The 15336-nt window shown below is 42.2% G+C and overlaps 1 protein-coding gene across 8 annotated transcripts in view; it reads right to left on the minus strand.

Moving 5' to 3' along the window:
• LOC139418550 (spectrin beta chain, non-erythrocytic 1-like) overlaps positions 1 to 15336 on the minus strand; it is a 99943-nt gene that overhangs the window by 44180 nt on the left and 40427 nt on the right. The window lies entirely within an intron of this gene.

A 15336-nucleotide genomic window follows, 5' to 3' on the forward strand; every position in this document is an offset into this window, starting at 1 on the left:
ATGTAAGAATCTATAGCTACTGAATTCTACAATGCAAATATGCTGTGCATGCTCTAGAATGTCCTTCAAGCCAATCAGAAACTAGTATTCAACAGTGTCATGGTATAAGTAAGGGATAAACGCCGACGTTCTGTAGATTACCTTGGAAATAAGAATTACCTATGTTTACCTTTGATGTTAAATGGCATAATGCTTATGCATGTAATTAGAATCATAACTATTTTATTTACATTATTATTCTCTTAGCCAAATAATATATTCACAAATGTAAATGGGGTGGGAAAAAAAAAACATTATTTTCTAGTTTTTCATTCAACTGTTACAATTTTATAAATCTCTCAAACTTGTGAAACTTAAAAAGTTGGAAAAGTCATGTCTCTGAATGTCTGTTAATGTCTCATTGCCTTGTCACATTAATGATGTCCTGAATTATTCATATTTTTTGTATTAAACATTTTTGAACGGGTTATGGTAGTAGGTTCCAGGCGCACCGGTTTGTGTCAAGAACTGCAACGCTCCTGTGGTTTTTCACACTCACTGTTTCCCTGTGTGTATCGAGAATGGTCCACCCAAAGGACATCCAAACATCTTGACAACTGTGGGAAGCTTGACACCGTGTAGAGGTCATGCCCGACGAATTCAGGCTGTTCCGAGGGCAAAACATGTTTTTCATCGTCACAGGTAGGTGCAGTGAAATGTGTTGTTTTACAGGGTCAGCCATAGTAGTACGGTGCTCCTGGAGCAAATAAGGGTTAAGGGCCTTGCTCAAGGGCACATTGACAGAGCCTTATCCACTCAGATATTCAAACCTGCCACCTTTCAGTTACTGACCCAATGCTCTAACCACTAGGCTACCCTGACGCCCTATTAGGAAGGTGTTCTTAATGTTTTGTACAGTGTTACGGAGGACTTGAAACCCTGAGAAAACAGGGTTTAATCGAATTGGAGGGTTCTTGACTTAGACCATTCTTCCATACAGAATCTATCCAGATCCTTGATATTCTTCATCTGCGCATATTAGGGGTGTACCTACCGGGCCATACTCATATTCGTAACTGCATCAGTAGATTGACAGTTGGATTGAATCGGAAAACACGGAAGCGTTTTAATATGCCTAAATAGGCTAGATGTTGGCAAAATACTGCACGTTTATAGACCCAAAAAGCTGCAGATTTGGAGCAGCACGCAAAGTGTGTGGGAGACTGTCATCAATTTGCAGCAGGTAGAGAAGTTTGCTGTCACCGAGTCAGAATGCGCATCAGCATTTCATATTTTTACCTTACACTAACACTGCGTGTTAGATGCTAAGCACATTGATACAGTTGAAGTCAGAAGTTTACATACACTTATAATTCACTGTATCACAAGTCCAATGGGTCAGAAGTTTACATACACAAAGTTGACTGTGCCTTTAAACAGCTTGGACAATTCCAGAAAATGATGCTGTGGCTTTAGAAGCTTCTGATAGGCTAATTGACATCATTTGAGTCAATTGGAGGTGTACCTGTGGATGTATTTCAAGGCCTACCTTCAAACTCAATGCCTCTTTGCTTGACATCATGGGAAAATCAAAAGAAATCAGCCAAGACCTCAGAAAGAAATTGTAGACCTCCACAAGTCTGGTTCATCCTTGGGAGCAATTTCCAAGCACCTGAATGTACCACGTTCATCTGTACAAACAATAGTACGCAAGTATAAACACCATGGGACCACGCAGCCGTGTTAGTATATTTTCATTATTCCAATATGTTTTCAATAATTAAATTCACTTAGTCTATTTTATGAGAATTTGTAAGATTCTTATTTGCAAAAAATAGACAGAGACCAGTCTTATCAAAATTAGATAATAGTATTTATTCTCGGAGCACGCTCCCATGTAACCACGAACAACAGTTTGTATACAAAATATAACGTCATTGGGTCTAGAATGAATCTCCTCCTCCCGACCAAGACAAAGCAAGTTTAAAAGTTCATTCCGACCCACTAGCGCACACACAGGACACACAATATAACTGAATTAACTCTTGACCCCTCACCATTATCGATCTCCACTTAGCTGACAGTTCCAGTTAACGGAAAACCCTCACTGCCTTATCTAAAACATCCCAGAGCTAAGTTTCGTCGGCTCAACCATAGGTTAAAGACCTTTTCTGCTTACTTTTAAAAAAAAAACACTTCCAATCTTCTCCAACCTGGCTGGAATGGTATTCATTTAAATTGAATTACCCCCTGTTTCAGGCTCCACAATCCCTCACTTATTAATTCATATTGTTAATCAGATATAATAAAACAAAGTCTAAGTTTAATTAGTTATATTTCTATTTAAAATGTAGATATTGTTTAGTCATTATTCATAAAATTCCTAACAAGCCGTCATACCGCTCAGGAAGGAGACACGTTCTGTCTCTTAGAGATGAACGTACTTTGGTGCGAAAAGTGCAAATCTATCACAGAACAACAGCAAAGGACCATGTGAAGATGCTGGAGGAAACAGGTACAAAAATATATATATATCCACAGTAAAATAAGTCCTATATCAACATAACCTGAAAGGCCTCTCAGCAAGGAAGAAGCCACTGCTCCAAAACCGCCATAAAAAAGCCAGACTACGGTTTGCAACTGCACATGGGGACAAAGAAGGTACTTTTTGGAGAAATGTCCTCTGGTCTGATTAAACAAAAATAGAACTGTTTGGCCATAATGACCATCGTTATGTATGGAGGAAAAGGGGGGATGCTTGCAAGCCGAAGAACACCATCCCAACCGTGAAGCACAAGGATGGCAGCATCCTGTTGTGGGGGTGCTTTGCTGCAGGAGGGACTGTGCACCAGGAGGGACTGTGTCACAAAATAGATGACATCATGAGGGAGGAAAATTATGTGGGTATATTGAAGCAACATCTCAAGACATCAGTCAGGAAGTTAAAGCTTGGTCACAAATGGGTCTTCCAAATGGACAATGACCCCAAGCATACTACCAAAGTTGTGGCAAAATGGCTTAAGGACAACAAAGTCGAGGTATTTGAGTGGCCATTACAAAGCCCTGATCTCAATCCTATAGAACATTTGTGGGCAGAACTGAAAAAGCGTGTGCGAGCAAGGAGGCCTCCAAACCTGAGAAATGGGCCAATATTCATCCAACTTATTGTGGGAAGCTTGTGGAAGGCTATCCGAAATGTTTGACCCAAGTTAAACAATTTAAAGGCAATGCTACCACAAATACTAATTGAGTGTATGTAAACTTCTGACCCACTGGGAATGTGATGAAAGAAATAAAAGCTGAAATAAATCTCTACTTTTTTTCTGACATTTCACATCCTTAAAATAAAGTGTGATCCTAACTAACCTAAGACAGGACATTTTTACTAGGATTAAATGTCAGGAATTGTAAAACTGTATGTAAACTTCCGACTTCAACTGTACCTTGTAGCAAACGTCCTCAGCATTTGATATATCAAAGTAGCAGGCTAACTGGAGCCAGCAGCAATCTAAAACGACCCAACCGAAACATGCAAGGATAAGTGATTGGGTGAATGAAGCAAAGAGTGAACGGAGAAATAAGGCTTCGCTCTATCCAATCAGAGCCGCAGGGTCAACGTACAGCCCACCCTTCTCTATACACAAAGACAAACTAGCAAGTTGAGTTACTTAGACCACATAACACCTCGCACTTAATTGAAATATGAACACTGGCACCGAAAAAAATAAGATTATATCAAACAAAAAATGACTCTGACCATAATCATATCAGGACAATTGCCCATATCCGTTACATTACTTGTTTTGTCCGACTACTCGGCACACCCCTAGCGCATTTACAGAAGACTGCCCTCTTCGGTTCAAACCACAGGTTTTCAACGGGGTTCAAGTCCGGAGACTGAGATGGCCATTGCAAGATGATGATTTTGTGGTCAATTAACTATTTCTTTATGAATTGTTGCGTGTGCTTTGGGTTATTGTCTTGCTGGTAGATCCACTTGTGGCCCAGTTTCAGCCTCCCAACTGAGGCAACCATGTTTTTGGCTAAAATGTCCTTGTACTGGGTAAAGTTCATGATGTCGTTGACCTCAACAAAAGGCCCCAGGACCAGTGGAAGCGAAATAGCCCCATAACATCACAGATCTACCACCATATTTCACAGCAGGTACGGAGTTATTTTCAGCTTATGCATCCTTATATCGATGCCAATTCCACCACTGGTGTGCGAGGCCAAATAGCTTTATAGGGGGACAATCATTTTGTACCTGAATGTATATAGAAATGCGTCATGCATGATGACACCAACACACACACACACACACGTGTCTTGTATCCCTCACTTCCTTATCTAACAGATGTAACCCTCATATTTTGTCAATTTTAATTCCGACACCTATAATAATGTAATACAAAAAAAGAAGAAAGGCTGTGAAGGGGAAACACATTTGAAAATGTAAAGTTAGGTTGAGCAACAGTTTGGTTCACATAGCCAGTTTATGCTAAAATTGGAATAGAGTTACTCATTAAAAAAACTAATGATTTCTCTGCCCCATGGCAAAATGTGTAAAATTGCAGGAAATGAGCAAAATGTTGTCTCTGCTGCCAAGAGTTCCGCTAAGACCAGCCACTACCATGCAACCCCCCTTTAAAAGTATGTTTTATTAGCTGCCTCATCACAGCAGTTGCACGTGCAATAATAGGCTTGCTATTGTTGAATGTTTTCATTAAGCTCTTAATGAAATATGTCTGTTCGTTGTATGCATGTTTTCTGTTGGTCACATCATTTTACTGTTTGTAGACCGGTTAATGTGATTTGGTTAGTCGGCAGCAAAAGTGACCGAAATTTGCATCCCTAATCCATAAAGACGTCAGAGCAAAAGGCAGGTCAGACCACACACAGCTTCAGAAGGAAACACGCAGCTGCCACACAGGCAACATCAAAACAGAGTCTCTGAGCAAGACTGGTTGTAAGAAATGCAAAAGCAAAATCGGATTGGTACAGGGGATCAATTCAACTGACAGCATGTTTCTTCGGCAACCATTTATAGTAGCCCGTCAGTAAAAACGCTACATCTTTGTGAGCCACAGCTCACCTATCCTCTGTGGGTTAGCCAAGGACAGCACAGCAAAATGGCTGTGGAGTGTGTGCTGCTGTCATATTTATCCTACAAGCGCCAGGGCAAGGACTCTCCCTGACATGACTGCTCCTGACATGTCTGCAGAAGGACAGCAAGCTGAAGGACAAAATGCAGAAGGGCACAAAACCACACATGCAAACTTCCTTTTCTCTACAATAATATAACCGCCCAAACAGCTGAAGACTTCAGAGAATAGGGCTGATGTGACCCAACCCTCAGTGCTGCTCAACCACAGACTAGCCACGTGTGACGCCGGTTATTTTGTATTCTTTACAGCTTGTGGGCACAGGCATAAAAACAAATGGAGTGTGTCACCTGATCTGGTGCCAGCTCGGTCCATGTAAACCTCAATAAATACACTGAAAGGCAAACAGAAAGGGCAATTTATAGCAAAAGTGCTAACTTTTGACTTCTAGAGAACACCTCTATCCGTGGGTAACCGGTAAAGTATGGATGGGTCTCTAAGCCTGTCTCCCCGCTGACTGTGGAAGGTGGAGGTATGGACCCTACCCAGGCCTCTCTCGCTCTCTGTGCAGCTGCTGCGGGGAGAAGATGAAGACGGCTAAGGCCCAGTCCCCTGGGATGGAGGCAGAGCAGAGACACCCCTCAGTCATAACATCTGGACACAGAATGGGCGTCAACAGGTAGCAGCTAATAACCCCTCAAGACCCCAACGCTGGAGTATTCTGCTGCTTTCCCAAGTAGGGAACTGAAAATAAAAACTGTGTCAACAAAAGCATCCTTGTTAAAGGTATCATGTGTGTGTGTGTGTGTGTGTGTGTAGGGTAAATCCCAACCTTGGAAATGTGAATCTAAGCTGGAAGCCTCTAGGACTAGGTTTAGTAAATCCAGAGATAAGCCTACTATAGAGCCTTCTACTACACCTGTAATGTGACCGAAAAATGGGAAATAGATCTCCTCAAGTGTCACTTCTTAAATAAAAGTAAAGGAACAAAAGGCTGAGGAAATGGAGCGTGTCAATGACCCGAGGAAGGAAGACTGGACCAAGTCTTCTATTCCCTCAACACTTACACCTGCTCCGAATAGGAACAATCCCTATTGGGTGACAGCCACGTGACCTGTATCTAAATTAGAATAACACTACTACAGTGCAACAGGCTGCCTGTGAACAAAGTGAACCACAATAATGGCTTCTCTCTGCCCTACCAACTAGGGATGTGACAAATCACCGATTTTGTTAAAAGTTGAGAATACATTTTTGTTTCTGTTTTTTTCTGGTAAGGCCAAAATTCAATATTTCATCAAATAATTATTAAAATATATTTTTGTAATACTTCAAGGGTTCTTACAATTCAAAATCAAATAGATAAATGATCCTTGGTATGACCTTAACACCCCCCCCCCCCTCTCTCCTGGATTTAGACAGGGCTTAGACACCAAGGGATTAACCATTACATTCTACCCTATAGGAACTAGCATACCGCCGTTATCCTATATCGCAATCAAAACCTCACATTTTGTCAGACTAAGTCACTGTGACAGTGCAAGATCCTTATTCAAATCAATCCCACAGGGTGTGGGAATGACCCTTATCACCTGTCTAACTGACATTCTCTGATTTCCCTTATCTGGTCAACAGCTGGGCAGATAATGATGTTCAGCCTAATCAAATGGTTTTCAAGGATGGTATACACGTCCAATGAAATGCATATTCTCTGGTTCCTTCAACAATAAGAAATAAAAGATGAAAATACAAAACAAAGTACATGGCTCAGTAGAATAGAATAAACATTTTATCTTAATTATAATACAGGAAGGCACAAATTATAGTCCAATATTTACAGGTGTTTTTGGGGAAGGTGGATTGGGGGGGGGGGTCTTGAAGCTAGGGGGGCACTATTTTTATGTTTGGAAAAATAACATTCCCAAAGTAAACAGCCTATTTTTCAGGACCAGATGCTAGAATATACATATAATTGACAGATTAGGTTAGAAAACACTCTAAAGTTTCCAAAACTGTCAAAATATTGTCTGTGAGTATAACAGAACTGATATTGCAGGCGAAACCCTGAGAAAAATCAAACCAGGAAGTGGCTTCTATTTTGAAAACTCCATGTTCCATAGCCTCCCTTTGCTCCATTTAAAGGGATATCAACCAGATTCCTTTTCCTATCGCTTCCTTAATGTGTCAGTCTTCAGACATAGTTTCAGGCTTTTATTTAGAAAAATGAGACAGAAAGATAACATCGCGTCAGGTGGTCACATAAGTTTTGCTCACGCAACAGAGTTCGGACAGCCATTGCCTTTCCCTCTCCTACTGATAAAGACATCTGCGGTTGATATATTATTGATTATACATTTTAAAAGCAACCTGAGGATTGATTATAAAAAACTGACATGTTTATGTGGACATTACGGATATTATTTGGAATTTGTCTGCGTTGTCGTGACCTCTCTTTCCTGTGGATTTCTGAACATAACGCGCCAAACAAACTGAGGTATTTTGTATATAAAAATAATCTTTATGGAACAAAATGAACATTTAATGTGTAACTGGGAGTCTAGTGAGTGAAAACATCCGAAGATCACCAAAGGTAAACGATTAATTTGATTGTTTTTCTGATTTGTGACCAAGCTACTTGATGCTAAGTGTACTTAATGTTTTGTCGAGCGATCGATAAACTTAAACGCTTGGATTGCTTTCGCTGTAAAAAATATTTTCAAAATCTGAGACGACAGGTGGATTAACAAAAGGCTAAGCTGTGTTTTGCAATATTGCACTTGTGATTTCATGAATATAAATATTTTTTGTAATATTATGGCGCTATGCTATTCAGCGGATGTTGATGACAATTATTCCGCTAAAGAGATGGGTAGCGTCAAGATGTTAAATTGTGCCCTCATAATAACAGGAGTTTGTGTGTGTGTGTAGCATGAATGAATGAGCATGAATGAATGAGTGTGTGTGTTAAGGTGTGGAGAATCAGAGCAGGTGGTCAGTCCAGTTCAAGTGTTCAGCAGTCTGATGGCTTGTAGATAGAAACATTCTCTGAGCCTGTTGGTATCAGACCTCGCGCTCCGATAACATCTGCCTGGCTCATGTGTGTTTAAAATCAGGTAGGCCAGATCCAGCCTATAGACAGACAGCACAATGAGACAGACATTTTACCGGATGTATAAATGTGAAGCATTCGCTTGGGGTTTCAACTCACTACTAAATAGGGTGGGAGAAGATGAAACAAGATGGATTTTGGCCAGGATTCTGCAAACTTTCTCATCAATGAAACGTTTGATGTCAATAGTTCTGTTCCCAAAACTAAAATCTGGTATGAACTTTACCCATCACAAAAGTTGTTTAGAAGGCAAATTGGGTTATTGCACACGCCCACCTCAGAGGTGGTGTCCCCTAACGGAAATATGCAGATCTGTCACGCCCCCCCCTCCCCAAAAAAACAACAGATGTGTCTTGGTGTCTAAAATGAGTGTATATGTTATTTTTCTTTTGGTTGAATAGAGGCACACTACTAATGGCTACTGAGCAGTCCCTCCTAAAGCACACATCAGTGTTTACTCAGAAGTGCAGGCAGAGGTGACTGGCACCACGGACAGTGACCCTTTGGACCCGGACACACTACCTAACCAAATTCACCATGCCTATCACCATGGCAACATGAGATAGGCAGTGATGATGGACTGTATACTTTAGCCTGTGTGTTTGCGTTGAAACCATTAGATGCCCAGACTGGCATCTCCAGTTGAACAGGGCTTAAGGCTGACTTACTGCTGGTTACAGTACGGCTTTTAACTGGATGATTTTGTTTGCCAAGTAAAGAAGACGTGTTTGCCATGTAAATTATGATGATGAACACACAGTTCACCAGATTTGTGCTGTACTGTGGTGAGAAACAGCTGCAAATAGGGCCCTAGAAAATCAGTTGATTTTTTTTACCCGATTCCGTTTGAGTTTCTCCCCAAATTCCGTTTTCGCCTCATACATAGAAAAACAACAACATTTGAGGTTCTAAGTCCACAACCTTTGACATCTGGGAGAAAAAAAATAATAAAAGAAGAAGTATAGATACCTACCCTAGAGCGGTTAAAGGGTGAGACGCTAACGTCCCACCAGGCCAACATCCGGTGAAACTGCAGAGAGCTACATTCCAAATACACCATTTGTTATAGTAAACATTCTTGTAAATACATGTATCTTACGTAATTTAAAAGATGAACGTCTTAATCAGATTTCAAAAAGCTGTTACTACGAAAGCAAACATCTGAGGATGGCATCCCGCACACACAAGTATTACTAGCATTTTCCAACCAAGCATTAGCGTCATGAAAGTTAGAAATATCAATAAAATAAATCGCTTATCATTGAAGATCTTCCTCTGGTGGCAATGCCAAGTGTCCTAACTACACAGTGAATGTTCGTTTTGTTTGATAAAATCAATTTTTATAACCTAACACGAAACATTTGTAAACCGCTTGCGTCATGATTTCCGTCTCATTCAACTTTGGACGATGAGTTCGTGGTAATTACACACACTAAACAAACGTTTATCCAGTCATGGTTGGTTTCAATTGCAATCCTCTGGTTGTTAGTAACACAACCATACTTGATGGTTCTTTTCCCGGGACGTATTGACCAAAACAAACCGATTTGAAGACACCAATCAATGACATCATTGCGCACCAATGGTAGGACCAGTCTATCGTTGATTGACTGTATTTTGGCCCAATGATCATCTTGAAATCTAGCTTGGAAGATAGCCAATGAGCTGAGGTAAACGGCAATATGTAATGGTTATACGTTTGAAGACCAGCCTTTGTTGTAAACTCTGGCGTAAAAGAGGTTCATTCGCCATTGCAAATCCTACTTGACGGAGTCACGGGTGTTATGCATAGCAGTACATATTGAATAGTATTTTCAACAAGTTTATATATTTAAAATATGCCAAATAAATCAGGAAAAGCTAAAACAAAGTATAGGTATACAGATTTAACCCAAATTATAGAGGAAATAGATAGATACAGAGAGACCGAGTTGCTTCAGGAAGAATCATTTTTCAGCGAAGCTAGTTTTGACTCCCAGGCGGACTCCCATGTTGCTGCATGGCGAGGATGCCATGCTGAATTGGTAAGTTCTAATGCTAATGTCATTTTTTTTAATTAATAATATCAAATATTATTAATTTGAGATTTTTTAAAAGATTCTTATTTTATTTCCAATATATAGAAGATGATGTGGAACCAAATCCACCAGTTTTTAGACCCAAAATGCAGCCAGGACCTCCACTAGACATGACTGCAAAGTACAGCCCCCTTCAACTTTTTCAACTGTTTTTCACCTCGTCAGTTGTTGATTCCCTGGTGGCGAACACCAGTACGGGTGTAGGCAGGAAAAGAAAGAGGCATGGAAGACCATTTCCATGTCAGACCTTTTCTGCTACTTTCCAATGGTCATTTACATGGGGCTGGTGAAGTTGAAAACTCTAAGGGACTACTGGAAAACGTCAGCTCTCTATCAACTGCCTTTCCCCATGACTGTCATGTCTTCTGAAAGGTTTCTGACCATCTCACGGGCGCTTCACATCAGTGACCCAGAAGTTGATGGGGAGAATGACAAGAAGAGAGGCACACCGAGGTTTGATAGGCTGTGCAAAAATCAAACCTCTCTACCCCAACATCATTGAGGCCTGCAAGACCTATTTTCAGCCCGCCCAGAACCTGTCCATCGATGAGAGGATGGTAGCCTCAAAGGCCAGAATCAGCCTCAAACAATACATGCGTAACAAACCAACCAAATGGGGTTACAAACTGTTTGTTTTGGTTGATTCTGTGTGTGCCTACACTTGCAATTTTTTTGTTTATGAGGGGAAAAACAGTTTTGCTACCAGTAATGGACTCAGTTATGATTCCGTTATGGAGTTATTGGATTTTCAACTGCTGGGGAAAGGCTACAAACTGTTTGTGGACAACTTCTACACAAGCCCTACCCTGTTAACAGAGCTGAGGAAGCGGGATGTGTGGGCTTGTGGCACCATTCGGACTAACAGAGTGGGCTTTCCAAAGACAAAGGTGAACGACATGCCTAAGCGGGCTGAGCGGGGTACCATGCGATGGATCCGTGAAGATGGCCTGCTCTTTGTGATGTGGATGGATACCAGAGAGGTGGTCATGTGCTCCAGTATCCACAAGTCCTTCAGTGGAGATCACGTCGTCAGGCGTGTGAAGGACGGTGCCGGGGCATGGACCACAAAAAATGTCCCCATTCCTGCTGCTGTGAAGGACTACAACAAGGGCATGGGAGGTGTGGACCTGTCAGATGCGCTGATAGGATACTACAATGTTCTCCACAAGACCATGAAATGGTAGAATACATTTTTCTATCATTTCATTGACATTGCTGTGGTGAATGCCTTCATCCTCCAGAAGGAAATGGCTAAGAGCTGTGGACAGCCCCCCTATCTCACAGCTAGCCTTCAGGGAGCAGCTCATCCAGGAGCTTGCTAGCTACAGCAAGCCCACTGTAGCACCTTCTGTCCCCTCTACCTCTGTCCCTTCTGCTCCAACCAGTGGTGTTCACTTGCCCAGATTCATCTATGCAGGCATGAATGTGCCTCAGGGCAAAAAGGGCACAGTAGGGAGACGTCTTTGTGCCCTTTGTCATAGGAAATGCCCCATCACCTGCACCACCTGTTCAGTAAGCCTCTGCTTTACAGCAGAAAGAGACTGCTATGGGCCATGGCACCAGCAACACAATATTGTGTAGAGGACTGAGGGTCTTCACAATATTGTAAATAGTTACCCTTGTTAATTGTTTGTTTTATTATTATTTATATATATATTTTTTATGTTCTTCATTCAAATCATCCACAGGATCCTATCAGTATGTTTGGCTGTTCTTGGTCATTTGAAAGATGATGCAGCAACAATAAAAAACAGGAAATGTATGTTTATTCCCTTGTATTCTCTTCTACCAGATCTATTGTGTTATATTCTCCTATTCTCCTTTCCTTTCAAATGATACCAAGAATATGCATATCCTTGCCTCTGGGCCTGAGCTACAGGCAGTTAGATTAGGGTATGTCTTTAGGCGGAAATTGAGAAGGGGGGGTACCCCAAAGAAGTTCATGCAAGTGCGCACCAGCAAGAGACTGTTGTTGTTTGGTTAGCGATGTTTCTGTAGCGCTCATGTTATTGTTGAGTTTGAAAGAATACATAGCCACTGGATTCATGCAAATTCATGCTACTTTGTAGTTAACGTTTAAATAAAAAGGTTTTTGGAAAAATATCTACCATAAGAAGGTTATCATTAGCATCATCACTAACAGCTACACAAAGTGTAGAGACACACACACACACACACTAACCTAACGTCTCAAGCTCTGTCAGGTTGCACGGGGAGTGTTGCTGCACTGCTGCACAGCTATTTTCAGGTCTCTCCAGAGATGTTCGATCAGGTTCAGGTCCGGGCTATGCCTGGGTCACTCAAGGACAAGCCACTCCTGCATTGTCTTGGCTGTGTGTTTAGAGTTGTTGTCCTGTTGGAAGGTGAATCTTCACCCCAGTCAGGTCCTGAGCAGGTTTTCATCAAGGATCTCTACTTTGCTCTGTTCATCTTTGCCTCAAGCCTAACTTGTCTCTCCCAGTCCCTGCCACTGAAAAACATCCCCACAGCATGATGCTGCTACCACCATGCTTCACCATAGTGATGATGCCAGATTTCCTCCAGACGCGTCTTGGCATTCAGGCCAAAGAGTTCAATCTTTGTGTTATCAGACCAGAGAATCTGGTTTCTCATGGTCTGAGAGTCTAAGTGCCTTTTGAGAAACCCCAAGCAGGCTGTCACGTGCCTTTTACTGAAGAGTTGCTTCTGTCTGGCAACTACCATAAAGGCCTGATTGGTCGAGTGCTGCAGAGATGGTTGTCCTTCTGGAAGGTTCTCCAATTTCCACAGAAGAACTCTGGAGCTCTGTCACAGTGACCATCGGGTTCCTGGTCACCTCCCTCACCAAGGCCCTTCTCCCCAGATTGCTCAGTTTGGCTGGGCAGCCAGCCCTAGGAAGAGTCTTGGTGGTTCCAAACTTCTTCCATTTAAAAATGGAGGCCAATGTGTTCTTGTGGACCTTCAAAGCTGCAGACACTTTTGGGTACCCTTCCCCAGATCTGTGTCTCGACACAATTCTATCTCGACCTCGTGGCTTGGTTTTTGATCTGTCATGCACTGTCAACTGTGGGACCTTATATAGACAGGTGTGTGCCTTTCCAAATCAAGTCCAATCCATTGAATTTACTACAGGTGGACTCCAAGTTGTAGAAACAGCTCAAGGATGATCAATGGAAACAAGATGCACCTGAGCTCAATTTCGAGTCTCATAGCAAAGGGTCTGAATACTTACGTGAATAAGGTTTCTGCTTTTTATGTTTAATACATTTGTAAAATTATGGGGTATTGTGTTTGAGGAAAATGTTTTATTTAATCAATTTCAGAATAAGGCTGTAACGTAACAAAATGTGGAAGAAGTCAAGTGGTCTGAATATTTTCCAAAGGCACTGTATGTGCCCTGCTACATTGGCTAATGACGACGGTGGCACAAAGAATTCTCAAAGACTATCACTGGTTCGAACATTCCTGTCCTGTGTGACCTACGGCCTACTGATCCCCATGTTCAAACGCAAAACACACCGCCTGAGGGACGGTGACGCAACAAGAATGAGGAAACATTCCGTTTCTTTAGCATACCATACCTATCACTTCAGTGGCGCCTTTATTAACACGATAACTATGGTGTACCGATGTCAATCAAATATATCGCTGTGTCTTATCACACTGCTGCGTTCCCAGCAGACAGGCCAGTTTTCCTGTCCCCAGTCAGAGAAGAACAGAGGGAGGAAGAAGCATAAGCCTCAAGTGCAGTCAGACCGGAATTACTAGTGTGGTGCCTAAGTGTGTCTACAGGGGGTGGGTGGTGGCGATGCCATGGACAGACAGAGGACTGGTGAGGTGGGATGGGGAGGCAGAGTGGGAAGGATCGGGACAAGGCAGAAAACCCATTCATACATTTCGTCAGAAAGACGGGGGTCGTTTGGGGGGCTGATCAGCCTTGCTATAGACTGCAGGCTGCTCTGTTAAGAGAATAAATGGTTTGTCAACAGTTGACTTCAATGCGGTCACGTCATATCTTTGGGTATGTGGGTGAAGTGAATGCGAGCGGTATGCGAGTGATGTGTACATCTCGTCTGGCATCAGCAGACTGAGCTCCTGTTTGGAGATGAGATGATTGACAAAAAAAAGGTCAGACTCAGAGGCTAATTTCAGACTTTACACAAGCCATCTGAAAGAGAGGAGGATCCTGCTAGGCGCAGAGCTACCACTCCTTAACGCTGAACTTCACACCGATTGGTGGGATTTAGGCTCCCTCTTTTCAAGTGAAGGGGCATGTAAGATAGTATACCCCCACCGTGCACTACATAACTCTTATCTCCACCATTGTGTAGACCCTGTACCTAAAGCTTAGCTTGGATACACCAGCACCTACCAGCAGATGGAATGAGTGTCACAGACACAGAACACTTTCTTTGAACACGAGAAGCTAACAGATAAACAGGTTTATCATGGAGAAAGATCCTACTGGCTGGTAAAAAAGGGGGGTGACCTCAAACAGACTGAACAGTGGAAGGAGGAGGTCAAGGAGGTTGTGACACCCTGGGGGATTTCAAGTCAAATAAAACGAAACCCTGCGCGTCTGCCTTAGTGACACTGGGCAGATTGCCCAATCCGGGAGGTGAAATATCGTTCGAGCACAAAGAATTTCAAACATGTAGGGCGTGTGGACTTGCACCACAAGTCAACTCCTTGAAAATGCTCCATCCCAGACGGCGTTTCTTAAAATCTTTAAGAGTAAAAAAAACAAACAGATGAAACACAATGCTCTTTAGTGATAACTTCATTGACTGACTGCATCGCACTTCTGCTAATCTAACCCTGCCTAATGGCCCTATGCTAGGGAGGTGTGCAGCTCAAAAGGAGCCAGGCACACCTGGTCACACACACACACACACAGATAGACAAAATAAACAAACCAAATACCCAGTAACCCATACTGATCCTTACTGCTAGTCTGCTATAGCACCTCAACCTTATAATGGCTCTATTGAAAAGGGGGATCACCAGATCTACACAAGGGGAGGCCCCATGGAAAGGATCGTTGCTGGGTAAACACATCAAACCTTTACCCTGAACAATTTGAACCAGC

The sequence above is a fragment of the Oncorhynchus clarkii genome, chromosome 10 (genome assembly GCF_045791955.1).
Source record: "Oncorhynchus clarkii lewisi isolate Uvic-CL-2024 chromosome 10, UVic_Ocla_1.0, whole genome shotgun sequence".
NCBI classification, from domain to species: domain Eukaryota; kingdom Metazoa; phylum Chordata; class Actinopteri; order Salmoniformes; family Salmonidae; genus Oncorhynchus; species Oncorhynchus clarkii.